The sequence below is a fragment of the Garra rufa genome, unplaced genomic scaffold, assembly GCF_049309525.1.
Source record: "Garra rufa unplaced genomic scaffold, GarRuf1.0 hap1_unplaced_115, whole genome shotgun sequence".
In the NCBI taxonomy this organism is placed as follows: Eukaryota; Metazoa; Chordata; class Actinopteri; order Cypriniformes; family Cyprinidae; genus Garra; species Garra rufa.
The window spans coordinates 25,001-47,151 of record NW_027394390.1 but is presented as its reverse complement, the minus strand read 5'-3'; the positions used below and the strand labels follow the sequence as shown (position 1 = coordinate 47,151).

Sequence of the window (22,151 nt, the reverse complement as noted above, 5' to 3'; positions counted from 1 at the left end):
CAGGCGGTCTCCCATAAAAGTGTAACAATCGGCCTTATCAGCCGAGTTACAAGACTAAAATGGGGTCAGATTTAACTGTGAGAGATGACTAGTGGTTAAAAGAATGAGACATAAAAGAAAATTGGTTTAAATAGATTTGGTGTATTTACAAGGTTCACATAAAAGACTTTAAAACAACACGATAAAACTAGGTAAACTCTGTTAAAAGAATACAGTTCATTTGTCCATACCCTAAAAACAGGTAAACTCTGTTAAAAGAATACAGTTCATTTGTCCATACCCTAAAAACAGTCCAAGAACCCCAGTGTGTTGATAAGTCCAATGTGAGTGTCCACCAGTGTATATACAATCCACAGAAAGTGTAATCCAAAGTTTGCAGGTGGTGAATGGAAAGGTGAGCTCTAAAATTAGCAACTCCCCAATCCAACAGTTTGGTAACTGTCCTTTGTTTGTCATGCTGCTCTCTTATACAGTTGTACTTCCTGCTTCCTGTCATGTGTCTAGTCACATGACAGGCCAACCATCCATTTATTAAAGACACATACACTTAAAATGTTAAGAGTAATAAAATGGCCTAAAAAACATGTAAAACACTTAAAACTCTATAATACATGTAAATGATTGTAATAAATAGAGCGGTAAAACACGTCTTTCTAAAAGCCAGCATATTATATAAATAGTGAAGAAAAGGCAAAAGCTTACAGCACCTGGTATTCCCAGGCGGTCTCCCATCCAAGTACTAACCAGGCCCGACGCTGCTTAGCTTCCGAGATCAGACGAGATCGGGCGCTCTTTTTTTTTTTTTTTTTTTTTAATTTATTTATTTATTTAAAACATGTTAATACATTTTAAAAACAGTCTGAATCACATTCTGGCAACAATACATTAAATCGAAACCATGTCATTTCAATAAATGGGTTATCATTTACAAAAATTTTGACAAAAACATCTTTCTCTTCATTCATATTACAGTAATCAAACAAAACATTTAAAATAAAACACATCTTCACCTTAAAAAGTTTGCACACAGGTATTTTTGTTTTCTTTTGTTTGACAAAATTTCTTCTGCTCCAAATTACAAATCTAGCAATGGTTAATATCAAATTTAAAAAACACACATTCTTAAAATTACCTTTAGAACCAAATAAAAACATTGTTTCCCATTCTTCATCAATACGTCTTTGTTCTACTCCCAATTTACTTGTCATTTCTTTTAATTTTTTTATAAAACATTTTAACCCTGTGCATTTAAAAAAAATATGTATCAATCCTTCATCTTCCCTATTACATACCTTGCATATTGCATCACTTGCCATTCCAAATTTACACAGTCTCATTTCACTTAATAAACAATTATGTCTTAAAATATAATCAAAGTTTTCTAAAATTGGACTTTTCCACCAAGCTCTTAGATTTTTCCATATTTTCTTAGTTTCCATACTTGGGTACAATCTTTGCCAATATCCTTCTGCTTTTGGTGTGATAAAAACATCTTCACATAAACAAGAATAAAACATCTTTAAAATACCATCTTTAAAAGCATGCTGTTTGTCATTACTTTTAAAATCAATTCTCATTCCATCATTACCTTTTGTTTCTTCTGTACCTTCTATAATATTTATCCATTCTTCCGGTATTACTTCTTTCATTTGTTTGTATTGTTTTTCTAAGACTGTTTTAGTTTCATTGTCATAATTTTCTACAATTGCGTCTCTTATTACTTGCACCGGTACAAAACCAGGTATCACTTCATACAAGATATCTTTTATTTGCTTTATCCCCGCATAAAACCATTTTTTATAAAAAATGGTATCATTTCCCTTTTTAATTTGATTATTTAAAAACAATGGTTGTCTTAAAATCTCTTCCCTGGTAAAAGACGTACAAACAACATGCTTTCTAAAATCACCCCATGCTTTTACAACCTCTTTATAAAACTCTGGTATTCCGTTCATCATGTTTTCTTTTAGCTTCATCCATAAAACATCATCTCCCATTTTTCCACATTTATTTAAAAAATAGTTCATTACACCCTTCCACGCATATTTCCCATGTTTCCAGTATTTATTAACAGTTTTTATTCTTATACTTTTCATTCTTATTAATGGATCTATTAGTCCCAACCCTCCTTCCTCCACCTTTCCAATTAGAGTGTCATAAGCAATTTTCGATGGTTTCCCCTCCCATAAAAAGTTTAAAACAATAGATTTGATTTTTTATACACCCATATAGGCAAACTCACAGAACCCAATACATACCACATTTTTGATAAAAACAAAGAATTAATAACTAAAACCTTCCCTTTTAAAAATAATCCTCTTAATTTCCAGAAATTTAATCTCTTCTCCATTCCTTTTAAAACCTCCTCCCATACCACTTCTCTTATTTCATTTTCATTTTCTCCAACCCTTATACCTAAAATTTTCATACTCTTCTTTTCTTCCTTAAATTGCATTTTATTCAGCAGATCATTCGGTAATCCAATTTTCATGTATGTAGTTTTTTCTTTATTAACTTTTGCCCCTGTTCCTTTACAATATCTTTCTAAAACTTCCATTGCTTTATCCATACTTTTAATATCTTTTACAAACAATGTCGTGTCATCTGCATATTGAAATATTTTTTGTTCTGATTCTTCTCCTTTTATGCGTATTCCTTTTATGTTCTTTTCCTGGTCTACTGCCAGTCCTAAAGCTTCAGATACTAAAGTGTATAATAATGCTGACATAGGACAACCTTGTCTGATTGATCTCGTTATTTTAAAATCTTTAGTTAAAAAACCATTCACTTTTACACAACTACTTATATCTGTATATAAACATTTTATCCATTTTAAAAAATTCTCCCCAAAACCAAATCTCTCCATCACATGTATCAAGTATTTGTGTTCAACTCTATCAAAAGCCTTTTCTAAATCCACACTTATTATATATCCTGTTTCTTTCTCCTCCTTCATGTACCATATCATATCTCTTATATTGTTAATGACATCAGTAATATCTCTTTTTAGAACAGCATATGCTTGATTTGTAGTAATTATATTTGGTACTACTATTTTCAATCGATTGGCTAAAATTTTGGCTAATATTTTATAATCTGTATTCAACATGCTTAGTGGTCTGTAGTTTTTCAGGTCTCTCTTATCACCTTTTTTCTTGTAAATTATTTTCACCATACCTTTCTTCATACTATTCGTTAAATTCCCTTTTTTAAAATTATCTATAAATATTTCATTTAAAATTGGACATAACACATCTTTAAAAACCTTATAAAATTCAGCTGTTAATCCATCTATTCCTGGACTTTTACCATTTTTCAGTTGATCAATTGCAATTCCTATTTCTAATTCCGTAATCTCACTCTCACACATTTCTTTGTCTCCCTCATTAACTTTAACCTGTATTTTACTTAATACAAATTCCTCATCTTCTAAAACTATCTCATTTTTGGTAAATAAATGCTTATAGAATTCTCTGACTTCTTCCAAAATTCCTGTTTTATCTTCTACAATCCTTGCATCTTCTGTTTTAATACTTTTTATTATATCTGCTCTCTGTCTTGTTTTTTCTAATTCATAAAAATATTTTGTACTTCTTTCTCCTTCTACAATGTCTTTCGCCCTACTTCTTATTATTGCTCCTTTACACTTCTCTTCTTCTATTTTCTTTAATTCTTCCTGTAATTCTATTATCTTATCAATATTTTCATCATGCTCATTTACTTTCCTCATTTCTTCATCCCACTCTTTTTTGATCTTATTTTCTTTCATCTTTTTGACTTTTTGCCATTTTTTTGAATATTCCATTGAGAATTTTTTTATTCTTTTTTTTAGAATGTCCCACCAAAACCCTTTTTCCATTTCATACATTTCCTCATTTACACTATTAATTATTATACTTTCTATTTCCATTCTGTATATTTCATTTTTTAGAAGTTCTGCATTTAATATCCACACCCCTGGTCCTTTATCAGCCTCATTAAAATTCATCAATATCCATAAAAAATCATGATCACTCTCACTATAATTTTTGTAAGACGCCTTAGTGACATAATATGCTTCCTTTTTATTACATAAAAATAAGTCTATTCTACTTTGCTTTAGAACTCTGTCAACAATTTGTCTTCTTGAATATTCTCTTTTCATACCATTCCTCTCTCTCCACACATCCACCATATTATATTTCTCCATTATGTTATGTAGTTCATTCCTCCCTCTATCTCTTCTAAATCCCATTGAATCATCTACATCAATTCTCTGTATTACAGTGTTAAAATCACCTAACACCATAATGTTGTCATGTTTTTCTATTAACTCATTCATATCCCTGTAAAAATTAAATTTATCTCTTTCATCATTTGGTGCATGTATATTACACACTTTCATTTCTTTTCCATTACACACAAATTTAACAATTATTATTCTTCCCTTTGTGTCTTTATAATCTATATTTACTTCTTCAAATACTCCTTTTCTTATTAAAATAGCTACCCCTCTCTTCCTTTCCATATCACAGTTACTATATATTTCTCCGTTCCATAATTTTCTAATTTCATCACTTATTTTATCTTCCCATTTCGTTTCTTATAAACATAGCACATCACATTTTTTGGTCAGACACATTAATCTTTCAAACTTTTGACATTTGGATAATCCTCTAGCATTCAGCGATACAATTGATATAGAGCTCATTAAAGAAAAGATTGGAAAAACCAAAACCCACCATTCAATCCGTTTCATTGTCTTTCAAAAAAGTATTTTTTACTTCACCCATTTCAGCTTTCCTCCTCTCCAGTCTTTCCTTTTGCTCTTCTCTTCTTATCTTCTGCCTTTTAAGAACCTGTTGAATGTCTAAGCCATCTTTTCTTGTTTTTACACATCTATTCAGTCTTTCTTTTCCTTTGTTTTCCATTCCACGAATTTCCCCCCCATTGTCTGCTCCTCTTACCTCAGTCAGTGTCTTTATTCCCTTATCCTCAGCTTTTTCTTTTTCTTGTCCTTTTTCGTAGTCCAGTTCATTAGTGTCCACATCGTCCTGTTCCTTAGAAAATCCTTCTTTAATCAAATTTATATCCTCTTTGTTCGCTCCTCCTCCCATCTCCATTCCTTGTTCTTCATCTTCCTTCTTTTCTTTATTCTCATCTATGTTGTTGTTCTCCTCTTCCTCGTCATCTTGTTTCTCGTCCTCTCCTTGCGTCTGCCTTTGTGAGTCATTTAACCTCTCAATTGTTGTAACTCCCATTACCTCTTGTATTTCCATTCCTGGATCTTCATTTTCCTCGTCTTCTATCTCGCATCTGCATCTTAACATTGTCTTTTGGCAGCCTTGGCACCGCGGGACTTTACAGTCTCGCGCATAATGCCCCTGCTCAAGACAATTTCTGCATGTGAATTGTGGGCAGTCCTTTTTTTCATGCTCCGGACTTACACAGATCCTGCATGTCTTCACTTGATTATCGTGAATCACTCTGAAGTACTGCACTCCTTCTTCAGTCCTGAAGCTTGTGTTGTATGGTAAAGACGTCACCTCTTGTGGAAACTTTACCCTCAAAAATCGTGTTCCGTCTGCCACCGTTGTCCCGGGATGATATCTTCTTCTTAGTGGTAGAATGGGAGTTACACCCCAATTGATTAGTTTTTGACTGATTTCCTCATCTTCTATATAGCTGGGCAGACTCAAGAAAGACACCATTCTTTCTGTTGCACACAATTTCCTTATCTCACATTCTTGTCCGTTTATCATTATTCCATTCAACAGCAAATCACAGTCCATCTCACTTTCCATAGTCATTTCAAAATCATAATTATTTTTTCTTCTCAGTCCGATCAATTTTCCCATTCCAACTTTCTCTTCAACTGCTTTAATTATCATAATTATTGTTATATTTTCTATATCTTTAACAGTCATTGTTAATGTTGCTTCTTTCTTGTATTCCCTCTGATACCTTGTTTGTTTGCTTAATTTCTGTATCATTTGTTGTCGTTGAGATAAAACATTTCTTTTTTCTCCAACTTCTTTCTCAATTCCAATACCTTCAGTTGATTGTAGATCTCCTTTCCGTTCTTGTCCAGTTGTTTTTCTTTCTTGTTTCCTCCTTGAAACCACCGTCGCCCACGTTTCATTATTGTTTTCTCCATGTCTTTCATTTATATTCCTTTCAGTTATGTCTGCAACAAATCCTGGTTCCGCATTTCCCATCTCATGTTGTTTTACCAGTCCGTGTTCTTTGTCCATTAAATCCATATTTTGGTTGTCTCAAACCCCAAACAGAAAGACCTGTTTGGGGTTAAAAAAAACCTTCCTCAAAAAAAAACTTTTTCTAACTAAAAAACAAACAAAATAAATGTGAAAAAACACCCAGAAAAATGGTGAGCCTATCTCACCTACTGCACACTACAAACTGCCAACTCACTTCCTGTTTGCTCTCTAGCGCCTCAGGTGGGGGTATGGCCATAAGCGAGGGCTGCTCCAAAAAGTGGGCTATTTAAAGATCAGCCTCCGTAAAAGCCAGCATATTATATAAATAGTGAAGAAAAGGCAAAAGCTTACAGCACCTGGTATTCCCAGGCGGTCTCCCATAAAAGTGTAACAATCGGCCTTATCAGCCGAGTTACAAGACTAAAATGGGGTCAAATTTAACTGTGAGAGATGACTAGTGGTTAAAAGAATGAGACAAAAAAGAAAATTGGTTTAAATAGATTTGGTGTATTTACAAGGTTCACATAAAAGACTTTAAAACAACACGATAAAACTAGGTAAACTCTGTTAAAAGAATACAGTTCATTTGTCCATACCCTAAAAACAGGTAAACTCTGTTAAAAGAATACAGTTCATTTGTCCATACCCTAAAAACAGTCCAAGAACCCCAGTGTGTTGATAAGTCCAATGTGAGTGTCCACCAGTGTATATACAATCCACAGAAAGTGTAATCCAAAGTTTGCAGGTGGTGAATGGAAAGGTGAGCTCTAAAATTAGCAACTCCTCAATCCAACAGTTTGGTGACTGTCCTTTGTTTGTCATGCTGCTCTCTTATACAGTTGTACTTCCTGCTTCCTGTCATGTGTCTAGTCACATGACAGGCCAACCATCCATTTATTAAAGACACATACACTTAAAATGTTAAGAGTAATAAAATGGCCTAAAAAACATGTAAAACACTTAAAACTCTATAATACATGTAAATGATTGTAATAAATAGAGCGGTAAAACACGTCTTTCTAAAAGCCAGCATATTATATAAATAGTGAAGAAAAGGCAAAAGCTTACAGCACCTGGTATTCCCAGGCGGTCTCCCATCCAAGTACTAACCAGGCCCGACGCTGCTTAGCTTCCGAGTTCAGACGAGATCGGGCGCTCTCAGCGCGGTATGGCCATAAGCGAGGGCTGCTCCAAAAAGTGGGCTATTTAAAGATCAGCCTCCGTAAAAGCCAGCATATTATATAAATAGTGAAGAAAAGGCAAAAGCTTACAGCACCTGGTATTCCCAGGCTGTCTCCCATCCAAGTACTAACCAGGCCCGACGCTGCTTAGCTTCCGAGATCAGACGAGATCGGGCGCCCATCAGCGCGGTATGGCCATAAGCGAGGGCTGCTCCAAAAAGTGGGCTATTTAAAGATCAGCCTCCATAAAAGCCAGCATATTATATAAATAGTGAAGAAAAGGCAAAAGCTTACAGCACCTGGTATTCCCAGGCGGTCTCCCATAAAAGTGTAACAATCGGCCTTATCAGCCGAGTTACAAGACTAAAATGGGGTCAGATTTAACTGTGAGAGATGACTAGTGGTTAAAAGAATGAGACAGAAAAGAAAATTGGTTTAAATAGATTTGGTGTATTTACAAGGTTCACATAAAAGACTTTAAAACAACACGATAAAACTAGGTAAACTCTGTTAAAAGAATACAGTTCATTTGTCCATACCCTAAAAACAGGTAAACTCTGTTAAAAGAATACAGTTCATTTGTCCATACCCTAAAAACAGTCCAAGAACCCCAGTGTGTTGATAAGTCCAATGTGAGTGTCCACCAGTGTATATACAATCCACAGAAAGTGTTATCCAAAGTTTGCAGGTGGTGAATGGAAAGGTGAGCTCTAAAATTAGCAACTCCTCAATCCAACAGTTTGGTGACTGTCCTTTGTTTGTCATGCTGCTCTCTTATACAGTTGTACTTCCTGCTTCCTGTCATGTGTCTAGTCACATGACAGGCCAACCATCCATTTATTAAAGACACATACACTTAAAATGTTAAGAGTAATAAAATGGCCTAAAAAACATGTAAAACACTTAAAACTCTATAATACATGTAAATGATTGTAATAAATAGAGCGGTAAAACACGTCTTTCTAAAAGCCAGCATATTATATAAATAGTGAAGAAAAGGCAAAAGCTTACAGCACCTGGTATTCCCAGGCGGTCTCCCAACCAAGTACTAACCAGGCCCGACGCTGCTTAGCTTCCGAGATCAGACGAGATCGGGCGCTCTCAGCGCGGTATGGCCATAAGCGAGGGCTGCTCCAAAAAGTGGGCTATTTAAAGATCAGCCTCCGTAAAAGCCAGCATATTATATAAATAGTGAAGAAAAGGCAAAAGCTTACAGCACCTGGTATTCCCAGGCGGTCTCCCATCCAAGTACTAACCAGGCCCGACGCTGCTTAGCTTCCGAGATCAGACGAGATCGGGCGCTCTTTTTTTTTTTTTTTTTTTTTTTTTTTTGTGATAAAAAAATACATAAAAAAATACAGTTTGTCTTACACAGTGTCTACATTACACACCACAGATTTGTATACACAACTTACAAAAATCCTTCGTTCTCAGGAAGCTTCAACATAAAATCTTTTAAGACACGATAAACATTTGATGTAAAAAAAACATAAAATGCATCCAACATATTTTCACTTTTAAAATACACATACAGTCTTTCTATATATATTTCAGTTTTTCTTTTAAAAACAGTCCAAACATCCAAAACAATTTTTTCTTTTTTAGCTACAGCTCTTCTCTCCCATATTGCACTTTTCATTAACATTACCCACAGATTTATAAACTTTTTGTTTTGGCACTTCTTTTCCCAGCCAAACATCACCACTCTGTTCCATTCCATTATGTTTTCATCCCACTCCACAGTTAAAGCTTCAATAACACATTTACATTTCCTTAAGAACCCCTCCAATTCTTTACAATATAAAAACATATGTAAAAACCCCTCTTCCTTTTCTTGACACACTTTACACATAGCATTTTGTTCTAGACCAATTTTGTTTAAAATAAAATCAGTAAAAACCACTTTATGTCTTATAAAATACTCCAAACATTCCAATTTTGTTTCCACACATCGTCCCCTTAAATTTCTCCATATACACTCTTTTTTTAAATCTTTGAATTTTTCCACCCAGTACTTATTAACAATCGGCTCTTTAAAAACATCATCTCTAAACACACAATAAAAAGTTTTTACAGTACATTCTTTAAAATCACACAGTTTTCCCCCCAGTTTCACATAAATAAATTTCTCCTTTGGCTCTTCCTCCATGCAATGTATTCTCTTAATCCACTCTTTTGGTATTGCGTTCTTGATGGCTTCGTATTTGTTTGTTATTTCTTGTTTACTATATTCTTCTTTTGCCATTTCCATTGTGTCCACAATATATTGCGTCGGTAAAAACCCCTCTTTAAACTCATACAAAACATCTCTCACTCTCGTTATCCCCACTTCCATCCATTTTTTAAAAAACATTTCTTTCCCTTGTTTCAAAATTTTGTTATTTAAGAACAGAGGTTGATTTAAAATGCTCTCTCTTCCATGCGGATCCCATTCAATTTTTGTTAAAAATTTTCCCCAGGCACTAAAAATTTCTCTGTAAAACCCAGGTAATCCTTCCGTCATCCACATTTTCGTTTTCATCCACAGAATTCCATCCCCCATATTAAAATCCCCACATTTGTTTAAAAAGTATTTCATTGTTTTTTTCCACTCAGTTTTGTTGTTTTGTTGCAGGTATTTCTTAACAATTTTCACTCTCAGAGCATTTTTTCGCTGTTCCACATCCATTAGCCCCAAACCTCCCTTCTCTACCGCCCCTAAAATCGTGTTATATGCAATCCTTGCTGGTTTCCCCTCCCATAAAAAGTCAAGAAAGCATTTCTTCAACCTCTGTTCTGTCCATAAAGGCATTTCAGAAACATATAAAACATACCAAAGTTTAGAAACCATTAAAACATTCAATATTAAAACCTTCCCCTTCAAATTTAGTGTTCTCAATCTCCAAAAATGTAACCTTCTCTCTATATCTGCTATTAGTTGCTCCCACATTTCATCTCTTACTTTCCTCTCATTCCTCCCCATTAAAACTCCTAAAATCCTCATTTCTTCCACTTCCTTAAAATTAAAACAATCCGTTAAAACCATAGCTTTGCCAAATCTCATATATATCGTTTTGTCCTCATTTATTTTACTTCCAGAACCACCGCAGTATTCTTTTACAACCTTCATAACTTCTTTAACACTTCCCTTTCCCTTTACAATTATCGTTGTATCATCAGCATATTGAAAAATTTTCCCCTCAGCCTTATTTCCCTCAATTTCTATCCCTCTTATTCTTTCATTTTGTCTTATAGCAAGTCCCAAAGGTTCAGATACAAGTGAATACAATAACGCTGAAAGCGGACAACCTTGTCTAATTGATCGTGTTATTTTAAAACAATCCGTTAAAAAACCATTACATTTAATCCTAGTTAGTGCACCCTTATATAAAATTCCAATCCATTTAATAAAATTCTCCCCAAAACCAAATCTTCTTAAAACCTCAAATAAATACCCGTGCTCAACCCTATCAAACGCTTTTTCAAAATCTAAACTAAGAATATATCCATCTTCATTTTTTTCTTTCATATACCATATGGCATCTCTTATACTTATCGTTATATCCGCTATATCTCTCCCTTTTACCCCATATGCTTGATTTGTTTGAATTATACTTGGCATTACTTCTTTTAGTCTGTTTGCTAAAACCTTCGCTAAAATTTTAAGATCCGTATTCAACATTGTGATTGGTCTGTAGTTTTTTAAATCTACTTTTTCTCCTTTCCTTTTATATATCAGTTTCATTAACCCCATCCTTGTTCTTTCATTAATTTCTTCCTTTTCAAAAATTTCTTTAAAAACCTCATTTAAAATCTTTATTAAAACCTCTTTAAAACAGACATAAAATTCAGTTCCCAAACCATCTATTCCTGGACTTTTCTTTTTATTCAGTTGATTTATTGCTATTTCAATCTCCTCTTCTCTAATTTCTTGGTCACATTCTTTTTTATCTTCCTCACTTACTTTTGCTTTTATCTGACTCAACAGTTCCTTTTTTTTCTCCTCTTCCACCCCCCTTGCACTAAACAGATCCTCATAAAAATTCCTTATTTCCTCCAATATCTTTTTATTCTCTTCTACAAGTTCTCCATTTTTCCCTCTTATTTCTTTTATCGTTTCAGCTTTTCCTCTCTTTTTTTCCAAGTCAAAAAAGAACTTTGTACATTTTTCTCCTTCCACCACATATTTTGCTTTGCTTCTTAGCCTTGCCCCCTCATATTGTTTTTCTTCTATTTCTTTCAGTTTTCCCTCTATTTCCTTTATCTTTTGTATGTCTTTATTTTCTTTATTCAATTCCATTTCTAAACTTTCTTTCATTTTATTTTCTTCGTATCTTTTGCATTTCTGTTTTAAACTACAATATTTGATCGAAAATTTTTTGATTAAAAACTTCACGTTCTCCCACCATAATCTCCTATCCTCTTCAAACATTCCATTTTCCTTTTCTTTTTCTATAATTTCTTTAACCTTTGAAACATAATCTTCATTCTTTAAAATCTGTGTATTTAAAATCCATACTCCCGGCCCTCTTTGCATTTTCCTCCAGTCCAAACTAAAGGATAAAAACTTGTGATCGCTAAAACTGGTTTCTTCATATTTAATCTTTTCAATAAAATTCTCCACATTTCTCGTGCATAAAACAAAGTCAATTCTAGTTTGGCATACAAAACTCCCCACTATTTGTCTTCTTGAGAATTCTTTTTTCTTTTCGTTCCTTTCTCTCCACACATCTATTAAATTATTTTCTCTCATCAATTCGTTTAATTCTTTTCTCCCTGTGTCCGATTTAAAAACCATTCCCTCCGCCATATCCTGTTTGCTAAAAACAGTATTAAAATCCCCCATCATAATTGTTTCTTTATATTTCTTTATAATGCTCCTTAAAACATTAAAAAAAACTTTCTTTTCTTTCGCCTCTGTTGGTGCATGTACATTCACTAAAATAATTCCACGTCCTTCATAATTTACTTCTACTACCATACATTTCCCTATCTTATCTTTATACACTACTTTGCTTGCATTAAACACATCTTTCCTCATTAAAAACGCTACACCTCTTCCAAGCCTTCCATCCCCATTGTTATATAATATATCTCCTTCCCATTTCTTTTTATAGTCCATCATCACACTCTCTTTCCAGTTTGTTTCTTGCAAAGCGATAACATCTTCTCCTTTGCATTTTTCTTTCAGTCTTTCAAATTTTCCCATGTCCATCAATCCCCTTGCATTAAAAGTAACACAACTTAAAACCATTAAAAGAAATAAAAACAAATACCTAGAAAACATTATACTCCATCTTCTCCCTCCAGCCCACTTAACACTTCATATCTGTTTACACTTGTCATGATTTTTTTTCTTGCATTTCCCACATTTGGTTTTACCTTTAAGGCTCTCCTTCTAATTAGTCCTCTCCCCTCTCTGTCTTTTCCCATGTTGTCCATCTTTGCTTGCTCTGCATTGTCTGTTTCTTTGTTTTGATTTCCCATTCTTTGTCCATCTCTCTCTACGTCGTCCAGAAAACTTTTAGAAGTGTCCAATGTTTCCATTTCTGTCCAGTGGGTGTCTTGTTGTGTTGTATGTTCCTTAAGTTCATCGTTCCCTTTTTCTTCTTCTCCTTCCTCTCGGTTGCCTGTTGCTCCTTCTGTTTCTTTTTGTTGTAATCCTTCCTCTTGTGTTTCACCAGTTTCTCCTTCCTCCTCGTTGTTTCCTTCACGCACCTGTCCGTCCACCTGACTTTCCGTGCCTCCTTCCTCTTCCTCCATCCAACACTCACACTTATTTAAAATTTGCTGACACTCCGGGCACCTGACTGCGTTACAGTCTCTTGCAAAATGTCCCCTTTCATCACACTTGTAGCATGTAAACTCAGGGCACTCTTTTAGCAGGTGGTCTGGGCTCATGCACAGTCTACAGGTCTTCACCTGGTGGCTGTGCATCACCCTAAAATACTGCAACCCTTCTACCGTTTCCAGCCTCGTGCTGTAAGGCAATGATGCTACTTCTTTGGGGAACCTTACTTTTAGGAACCTTGTTCCATCCTCGATTTCAGTGCCCGGGTAGCATCTTCTTTTAATTTTTGAAAGGGGTTTAACTCCCCATCCCTCCAATTTTCCAATAATTTCAGTGTCATCCAGGTAGACGGGCAGGTGCATGAAGGAAACAACGTATTCTCTATTTTGCAGTTTTTTTATTTCACAGTTCACCCCTTTAATTGTCAGTCCATCGATTAAATCCTCACACGATTCCTCCTTTTCCATTGTTAATTCAAACTCTTTTCCTTGTCTTGGCCTTAACGCTAGAATTTTTCCATTTCCACACTTGTCCGTCACTGCTTTAATAATATCCACAGCTCTCACCTCATTTACATGTTCCACATTCACAATCACTGTTGCCTCCTTCAAATATTTCTTTCCACTTGGGTTGTCTCTTGCATCTTGTTTTTTCCTGTATCTTGCTCGTTGTTGATAGTCCAGTCCAGTGTTGTTTGCCATGCATATCTCTCCGCCCAGTCCAGTGTCATTTACCATTCGTGTTCCTCCAGCCGGTCCTGTGTCATTATCCATTAATCCGTCCATTTTAACCCTCTGGGGCCGACGGTCACGCCGGCGTGACCAACCTACTTTTTTTAAGATCAGCGCAAAAGACACTAAAAATGCTCTGTCAGTTTTAGTCATACAAATTAGAGATATACATCATTGGAAACTGTAAAGTGTGTACTTTTATTTGTGCACACTCACAGGAACAGCAGAAAGTTGTGCTTTTTTATTTAGAATAAAGAAAACAAACAGGGTGATTTCTGTTTTCTCTGTCTCCGCGAACTGCTTTTAGAAATGCGTTACTTAAATCATTCAAACTCGGTGAATACTCAGCACACAAACAGAAAAGTGGTATCTACTGAAAGCTTGAGATTTATGCTTTTAAACGAAGTAAGTTTGATCAAAAACCAATAATCTGTGATAAATTAATCTATATGAAACCAAGGAGATGTCTAGTCTATCCAGTTCCAACTAATTATCTCTAATGTGACCGCGCCCACTATCGCGAAATCTTTTGCCATGCAAATTAGCCATGTGCTGCAGGCGCGGCAAGGACCGGAGTATCTGTATGCGAGGAAACTCCCACATCACCGCAACAAAGCAACATGACTTCAAGTTCATCTTGGTTACAGTTTGTTCCTGAATTAAGATATGCTGTGAGAAATTAGACTTATATTTACCACGATCATAAGAAGGACGTGATGCGACGCAAACCCAACAGGAGGAGACATTTACATGAGTAAGTCTTACTTTCATTTTCCTACTAGCTTTCGCTGTTGTTTCCTTTGGCAAAACATGTACACATTTTACTAGTTAGACTTATTCCAAACTAAAATTCCTGACTTAATCAAATGAAACATTATGAAGTACGTTTGATTGCATCTCACACAATGGCAGGATATTTATAATGTTCTAGAAAAACGATGTGATTATGACTGTGAGATGCATTTATGACGATATCTTTATGACTGTAGAATCATACTTATTAATTTATTTATTTTATTGTACAACAGTAGGGTGAAATATAATATATAATATAATATGAGTGCTTACACTGAATGTGTGTTTACATCACGTTTGTTAGTAATATAGTGCTAAACGATAATTATTAGTTTCTCAGATATTACATGTCCTTTTTTACATTAGTACAAATGCTAGAGTATAGACTGTATTCTGACAGATGATCCTGATATGATTTTTGATTTGTTTTGTTTTTGTAGTGATCTCAAACCTGCTCAAAAGTGAATCCTGCCCTCTTTCCCTTGAGTCCCTTCAAACTGTTTTCCTGTGAGAGCACTAGAAACTTGAGATGTTCAACTACACTGATATTCTAGTGTAAAAAAAGTTTTTGACTTTTTTTGTGTGCATGCAAAATAGCAGGTAAGATTTTTCCTGTTTCATTTGTTGAACAGAATTCAGAAGAAGTTTTCAGAAATGCCACAAAGTCTGTGCACATCCGTGTGGTTAGATGAGGGAGCTCAATAATGTGTCTTTGACGTTCATTATGTATGTTTTGTTTATACAGTGTAGTAAATAAAATAAAAATAATCTAAAACTCCATTCTCTGAATCTTCTCACATTGTTTCTTGTTCTGCTAGTGAAGTCAGGCATTGATGGGGCCATTAGGGAGGGCTCTTTTGTCTCTCAGGTGTGAATTGCTAAATATTCATGGGCCATTGCCACACCTATGAATAATCCCTTTCGATCACAAAACATGTTTTATAAAATTTAAATCAATATATTGTTTTCTCTGAACGAGTGAACGAGATGATTTTCACATCATTTGGTTGAAAAAATTCTAACCTACGACATCCAATTATCTAAAGTCTTGTAAAGAAATGTCCTATAAGTCGTTCATGGCCTTATTTCAGTGACTTCAAAACTTTAGATTTTCAATAACCACGCATAAACATAGTTTTCTCAAAAACACAAACATGCACATTAATGTTGCTTGCATATTATTGTAGCCCAATATGTGCTGATTACAATGTAATCTGACTTTAACCATTCATATGTTTTTAAGATACTGAAAAAAGCACAAATGTCAGGGCATGTCAAAACTTCTTCAGGGCCCCAAAACACCTCAGACCCCAGAGGGTTAAAGAAAAAAAGCAAAAAAAGGTTAACCACCCTCCAGCCAGCAGAGATGCTGCTGTTGGGTGGTTTAAAAACAACAAAAAAAACACAAAAAACTAATTTGAAGTAAAAAAATACAAACAAAAGAAAAATAAACAAAATGGAGGAGAGCCTTCCTCTCCAAACTGCTGCCAACCACTTCCTGTTGCTCTCTAGCGCCTCAGGTGGGGGTATGGCCGTAAGCGAGGGCTGCTCCAAAAAGTGGGCTATTTAAAGATCAGCCTCCGTAAAAGCCAGCATATTATATAAATAGTGAAGAAAAGGCAAAAGCTTACAGCACCTGGTATTCCCAGGCGGTCTCCCATAAAAGTGTAACAATCGGCCTTATCAGCCGAGTTACAAGACTAAAATGGGGTCAGATTTAACTGTGAGAGATGACTAGTGGTTAAAAGAATGAGACATGAAAGAAAATTGGTTTAAATAGATTTGGTGTATTTACAAGGTTCACATAAAAGACTTTAAAACAACACGATAAAACTAGGTAAACTCTGTTAAAAGAATACAGTTCATTTGTCCATACCCTAAAAACAGTCCAAGAACCCCAGTGTGTTGATAAGTCCAATGTGAGTGTCCACCAGTGTATATACAATCCACAGAAAGTGTAATCCAAAGTTTGCAGGTGGTGAATGGAAAGGTGAGCTCTAAAATTAGCAACTCCTCAATCCAACAGTTTGGTGACTGTCCTTTGTTTGTCATGCTGCTCTCTTATACAGTTGTACTTCCTGCTTCCTGTCATGTGTCTAGTCACATGACAGGCCAACCATCCATTTATTAAAGACACATACACTTAAAATGTTAAGAGTAATAAAATGGCCTAAAAAACATGTAAAACACTTAAAACTCTATAATACATGTAAATGATTGTAATAAATAGAGCGGTAAAACACGTCTTTCTAAAAGCCAGCATATTATAAAAATAGTGAAGAAAAGGCAAAAGCTTACAGCACCTGGTATTCCCAGGCGGTCTCCCATCCAAGTACTAACCAGGCCCGACGCTGCTTAGCTTCCGAGATCAGACGAGATCGGGCGCTCTCAGCGCGGTATGGCCATAAGCGAGGGCTGCTCCAAAAAGTGGGCTATTTAAAGATCAGCCTCCGTAAAAGCCAGCATATTATATAAATAGTGAAGAAAAGGCAAAAGCTTACAGCACCTGGTATTCCCAGGCGGTCTCCCATCCAAGTACTAACCAGGCCCGACGCTGCTTAGCTTCCGAGATCAGACGAGATCGGGCGCTCTCAGCGCGGTATGGCCATAAGCGAGGGCTGCTCCAAAAAGTGGGCTATTTAAAGATCAGCCTCCGTAAAAGCCAGCATATTATATAAATAGTGAAGAAAAGGCAAAAGCTTACAGCACCTGGTATTCCCAGGCGGTCTCCCATAAAAGTGTAACAATCGGCCTTATCAGCCGAGTTACAAGACTAAAATGGGGTCAGATTTAACTGTGAGAGATGACTAGTGGTTAAAAGAATGAGACATAAAAGAAAATTGGTTTAAATAGATTTGGTGTATTTACAAGGTTCACATAAAAGACTTTAAAACAACACGATAAAACTAGGTAAACTCTGTTAAAAGAATACAGTTCATTTGTCCATACCCTAAAAACAGGTAAACTCTGTTAAAAGAATACAGTTCATTTGTCCATACCCTAAAAACAGTCCAAGAACCCCAGTGTGTTGATAAGTCCAATGTGAGTGTCCACCAGTGTATATACAATCCACAGAAAGTGTAATCCAAAGTTTGCAGGTGGTGAATGGAAAGGTGAGCTCTAAAATTAGCAACTCCTCAATCCAACAGTTTGGTGACTGTCCTTTGTTTGTCATGCTGCTCTCTTATACAGTTGTACTTCCTGCTTCCTGTCATGTGTCTAGTCACATGACAGGCCAACCATCCATTTATTAAAGACACATACACTTAAAATGTTAAGAGTAATAAAATGGCCTAAAAAACATGTAAAACACTTAAAACTCTATAATACATGTAAATGATTGTAATAAATAGAGCGGTAAAACACGTCTTTCTAAAAGCCAGCATATTATATAAATAGTGAAGAAAAGGCAAAAGCTTACAGCACCTGGTATTCCCAGGCGGTCTCCCTTCCAAGTACTAAACAGGCCCGACGCTGCTTAGCTTCCGATATCAGACGAGATCGGGCGCTCTCAGCGCGGTATGGCCATAAGCGAGGGCTGCTCCAAAAAGTGGGCTATTTAAAGATCAGCCTCCGTAAAAGCCAGCATATTATATAAATAGTGAAGAAAAGGCAAAAGCTTACAGCACCTGGTATTCCCAGGCGGTCTCCCATCCAAGTACTAACCAGGCCCGACGCTGCTTAGCTTCCGAGATCAGACGAGATCGGGCGCTCTCAGCGCGGTATGGCCATAAGCGAGGGCTGCTCCAAAAAGTGGGCTATTTAAAGATCAGCCTCCGTAAAAGCCAGCATATTATATAAATAGTGAAGAAAAGGCAAAAGCTTACAGCACCTGGTATTCCCAGGCGGTCTCCCATAAAAGTGTAACAATCGGCCTTATCAGCCGAGTTACAAGACTAAAATGGGGTCAGATTTAACTGTGAGAGATGACTAGTGGTTAAAAGAATGAGACATAAAAGAAAATTGGTTTAAAAAGATTTGGTGTATTTACAAGGTTCACATAAAAGACTTTAAAACAACACGATAAAACTAGGTAAACTCTGTTAAAAGAATACAGTTCATTTGTCCATACCCTAAAAACAGGTAAACTCTGTTAAAAGAATACAGTTCATTTGTCCATACCCTAAAAACAGTCCAAGAACCCCAGTGTGTTGATAAGTCCATTGTGAGTGTCCACCAGTGTATATACAATCCACAGAAAGTGTAATCCAAAGTTTGCAGGTGGTGAATGGAAAGGTGAGCTCTAAAATTAGCAACTCCTCAATCCAAAAAAAATAATAATAAAATAAAAACTTGTGCTCTTCGTTCTAAAATGACCGACCATTGGAAATGAATGGGAAATTGACAAAAATACAAATATTCAGAGAATTTTTGTGTGTACAATCTACAAATCCTCCACAATGCTGAAAAAAAGTACACAGCAGTGAAGGGGTGACACTCTAAAACACACCCATTCACAGACAGACACACACACACACACACACACACACACACACACACACAAACACACTAATATACTCACCTCTATTCGGTCACTTTTGACCAAAACATTTTCGGTTTTGAATTTTTTTTTTTAAATCACAGCTTCATCAGAACGGTACCAAATTCAGTGACTTTTATGGACACACACAAAAAATGAGGGCACGATTCCAAAAAAAAAAAAAAAAAAAAAACTTGTGCTCTTTGGTCAAAAATGACCGACATCAGGAAATGAATGGGAAATCGACAAAAATACAAAAATGTACAGAATTTTTCTGTCTCTTTCTCACACATCCACACACACACACACACACGCACAAATGAACTGAAACACAGCAAATTGAGAAGATGTAAAATAAAAAAAAATATATGTATAAAAAAATTACATATCCAGAGTGCAAAAGACACACACTCTCTTGCATATACAAAAAATTAACACTTCAAATCATATTTATAACAAAAAACTATCCCAAACTGGATAAGAAATAGTCTTTGAGATTGTTTAAATGTATGTTCAACTATTCCACCTAATAAAAATGCTGAATCAATTGTCTAAAAACAACTAGGCAATTCACAAGCTGCTTTGTAGAGAACTATACAGGCATCAAGTTACACCTGCCATTACAGATGTTTTTCTCGTTTTTTACCAACAGATGGCACTAATCTGCCTTCAAAAATTAGTGTTGAATGGCTGAGTCTCTATTTCAACCTGAAATACTGCATTCATTAAAAAAAAATTAAAAAAAAAATAAAAAATAAAAATTTTTATTATTCTCAATGGCAAAAAAATGGATATTAATTACAGCATAAATATTCATTATTACCACAAAACCCTCTCAAAATGCAAAAGAAAAAAGAAAAAATATTATTAAACAAAAATGAATTGGAATGGTTTTACTGAAAAAATTACAGGATGCGTTACAGGTGTCCGGTCACTTCTGACCGCGAAGAGCACACGTGTGACTGCTAAACGAAGAGCACCAGAGGGTTAAATAGATTTGGTGTATTTACAAGGTTCACATAAAAGACTTTAAAACAACACGATAAAACTAGGTAAACTCTGTTAAAAGAATACAGTTCATTTGTCCATACCCTAAAAACAGGTAAACTCTGTTAAAAGAATACAGTTCATTTGTCCATACCCTAAAAACAGTCCAAGAACCCCAGTGTGTTGATAAGTCCAATGTGAGTGTCCACCAGTGTATATACAATCCACAGAAAGTGTAATCCAAAGTTTGCAGGTGGTGAATGGAAAGGTGAGCTCTAAAATTAGCAACTCCTCAATCCAACAGTTTGGTGACTGTCCTTTGTTTGTCATGCTGCTCTCTTATACAGTTGTACTTCCTGCTTCCTGTCATGTGTCTAGTCACATGACAGGCCAACCATCCATTTATTAAAGACACATACACTTAAAATGTTAAGAGTAATAAAATGGCCTAAAAAACATGTAAAACACTTAAAACTCTATAATACATGTAAATGATTGTAATAAATAGAGCGGTAAAACACGTCTTTCTAAAAGCCAGCATATTATATAAATAGTGAAGAAAAGGCAAAAGCTTACAGCACCTGGTATTCCCAGGCGGTCTCCCATCCAAGTACTAACCAGGCCCGACGCTGCTTAGCTTCCGAGATCAGACGAGATCGGGCGCTCTCAGCGCGGTATGGCCATAAGCGGGGGCTGCTCCAAAAAGTGGGCTATTTAAAGATCAGCCTCCGTAAAAGCCAGCATATTATATAAATAGTGAAGAAAAGGCAAAAGCTTACAGCACCTGGTATTCCCAGGCGGTCTCCCATAAAAGTGTAACAATCGGCCTTATCAGCCGAGTTACAAGACTAAAATGGGGTCAGATTTAACTGTGAGAGATGACTAGTGGTTAAAAGAATGAGACATAAAAGAAAATTGGTTTAAATAGATTTGGTGTATTTACAAGGTTCACATAAAAGACTTTAAAACAACACGATAAAACTAGGTAAACTCTGTTAAAAGAATACAGTTCATTTGTCCATACCCTAAAAACAGGTAAACTCTGTTAAAAGAATACAGTACATTTGTCCATACCCTAAAAACAGTCCAAGAACCCCAGTGTGTTGATAAGTCCAATGTGAGTGTCCACCAGTGTATATACAATCCACAGAAAGTGTAATCCAAAGTTTGCAGGTGGTGAATGGAAAGGTGAGCTCTAAAATTAGCAACTCCTCAATCCAACAGTTTGGTGACTGTCCTTTGTTTGTCATGTTGCTCTCTTATACAGTTGTACTTCCTGCTTCCTGTCATGTGTCTAGTCACATGTCAGGCCAACCATCCATTTATTAAAGACACATACACTTAAAATGTTAAGAGTAATAAAATGGCCTAAAAAACATGTAAAACACTTAAAACTCTATAATACATGTAAATGATTGTAATAAATAGAGCGGTAAAAGACGTCTTTCTAAAAGCCAGCATATTATATAAATAGTGAAGAAAAGGCAAAAGCTTACAGCACCTGGTATTCCCAGGCGGTCTCACATCCAAGTACTAACCAGGCCCGACGCTGCTTAGCTTCCGAGATCAGACGAGATCGGGCGCTCTCAGCGCGGTATGGCCATAAGCGAGGGCTGCTCCAAAAAGTGGGCTATTTAAAGATCAGCCTCCGTAAAAGCCAGCATATTATATAAATAGTGAAGAAAAGGCAAAAGCTTACAGCACCTGGTATTCCCAGGCGGTCTCCCATAAAAGTGTAACAATCAGCCTTATCAGCCGAGTTACAAGACTAAAATGGGGTCAGATTTAACTGTGAGAGATGACTAGTGGTTAAAAGAATGAGACATAAAAGAAAATTGGTTTAAATAGATTTGGTGTATTTACAAGGTTCACATAAAAGACTTTAAAACAACACGATAAAACTAGGTAAACTCTGTTAAAAGAATACAGTTCATTTGTCCATACCCTAAAAACAGGTAAACTCTGTTAAAAGAATACAGTTCATTTGTCCATACCCTAAAAACAGTCCAA

General features: G+C 35.7%; 9 non-coding genes across 9 annotated transcripts; all 9 read right to left on the bottom strand.

Annotated features, from left to right (window-relative positions):
- Positions 1-7,258: 7,258 nt before the first annotated feature.
- LOC141316581 (5S ribosomal RNA) lies at positions 7,259-7,377 on the bottom strand. Its single transcript, XR_012351436.1, has one exon. It is a non-coding gene; the product is annotated as a 5S ribosomal RNA (ribosomal RNA).
- Positions 7,378-7,461: 84 nt separating this feature from the next.
- On the bottom strand, positions 7,462-7,581 carry LOC141316610 (5S ribosomal RNA). The gene has a single exon (XR_012351464.1). It is a non-coding gene; the product is annotated as a 5S ribosomal RNA (ribosomal RNA).
- An 801-nt stretch (positions 7,582-8,382) lies between these two features.
- Positions 8,383-8,501, bottom strand: LOC141316592 (5S ribosomal RNA). Its single transcript, XR_012351447.1, has one exon. It is a non-coding gene; the product is annotated as a 5S ribosomal RNA (ribosomal RNA).
- An 8,464-nt stretch (positions 8,502-16,965) lies between these two features.
- Positions 16,966-17,084, bottom strand: LOC141316591 (5S ribosomal RNA). Its single transcript, XR_012351445.1, has one exon. It is a non-coding gene; the product is annotated as a 5S ribosomal RNA (ribosomal RNA).
- Positions 17,085-17,168: 84 nt separating this feature from the next.
- On the bottom strand, positions 17,169-17,287 carry LOC141316590 (5S ribosomal RNA). Its single transcript, XR_012351444.1, has one exon. It is a non-coding gene; the product is annotated as a 5S ribosomal RNA (ribosomal RNA).
- An 801-nt stretch (positions 17,288-18,088) lies between these two features.
- Positions 18,089-18,207, bottom strand: LOC141316608 (5S ribosomal RNA). The gene has a single exon (XR_012351463.1). It is a non-coding gene; the product is annotated as a 5S ribosomal RNA (ribosomal RNA).
- Positions 18,208-18,291: 84 nt separating this feature from the next.
- On the bottom strand, positions 18,292-18,410 carry LOC141316589 (5S ribosomal RNA). Its single transcript, XR_012351443.1, has one exon. It is a non-coding gene; the product is annotated as a 5S ribosomal RNA (ribosomal RNA).
- Positions 18,411-20,710: 2,300 nt separating this feature from the next.
- LOC141316588 (5S ribosomal RNA) lies at positions 20,711-20,829 on the bottom strand. The gene has a single exon (XR_012351442.1). It is a non-coding gene; the product is annotated as a 5S ribosomal RNA (ribosomal RNA).
- An 801-nt stretch (positions 20,830-21,630) lies between these two features.
- On the bottom strand, positions 21,631-21,749 carry LOC141316601 (5S ribosomal RNA). Its single transcript, XR_012351455.1, has one exon. It is a non-coding gene; the product is annotated as a 5S ribosomal RNA (ribosomal RNA).
- Between the last annotated feature and the right edge of the window lie 402 nt (positions 21,750-22,151).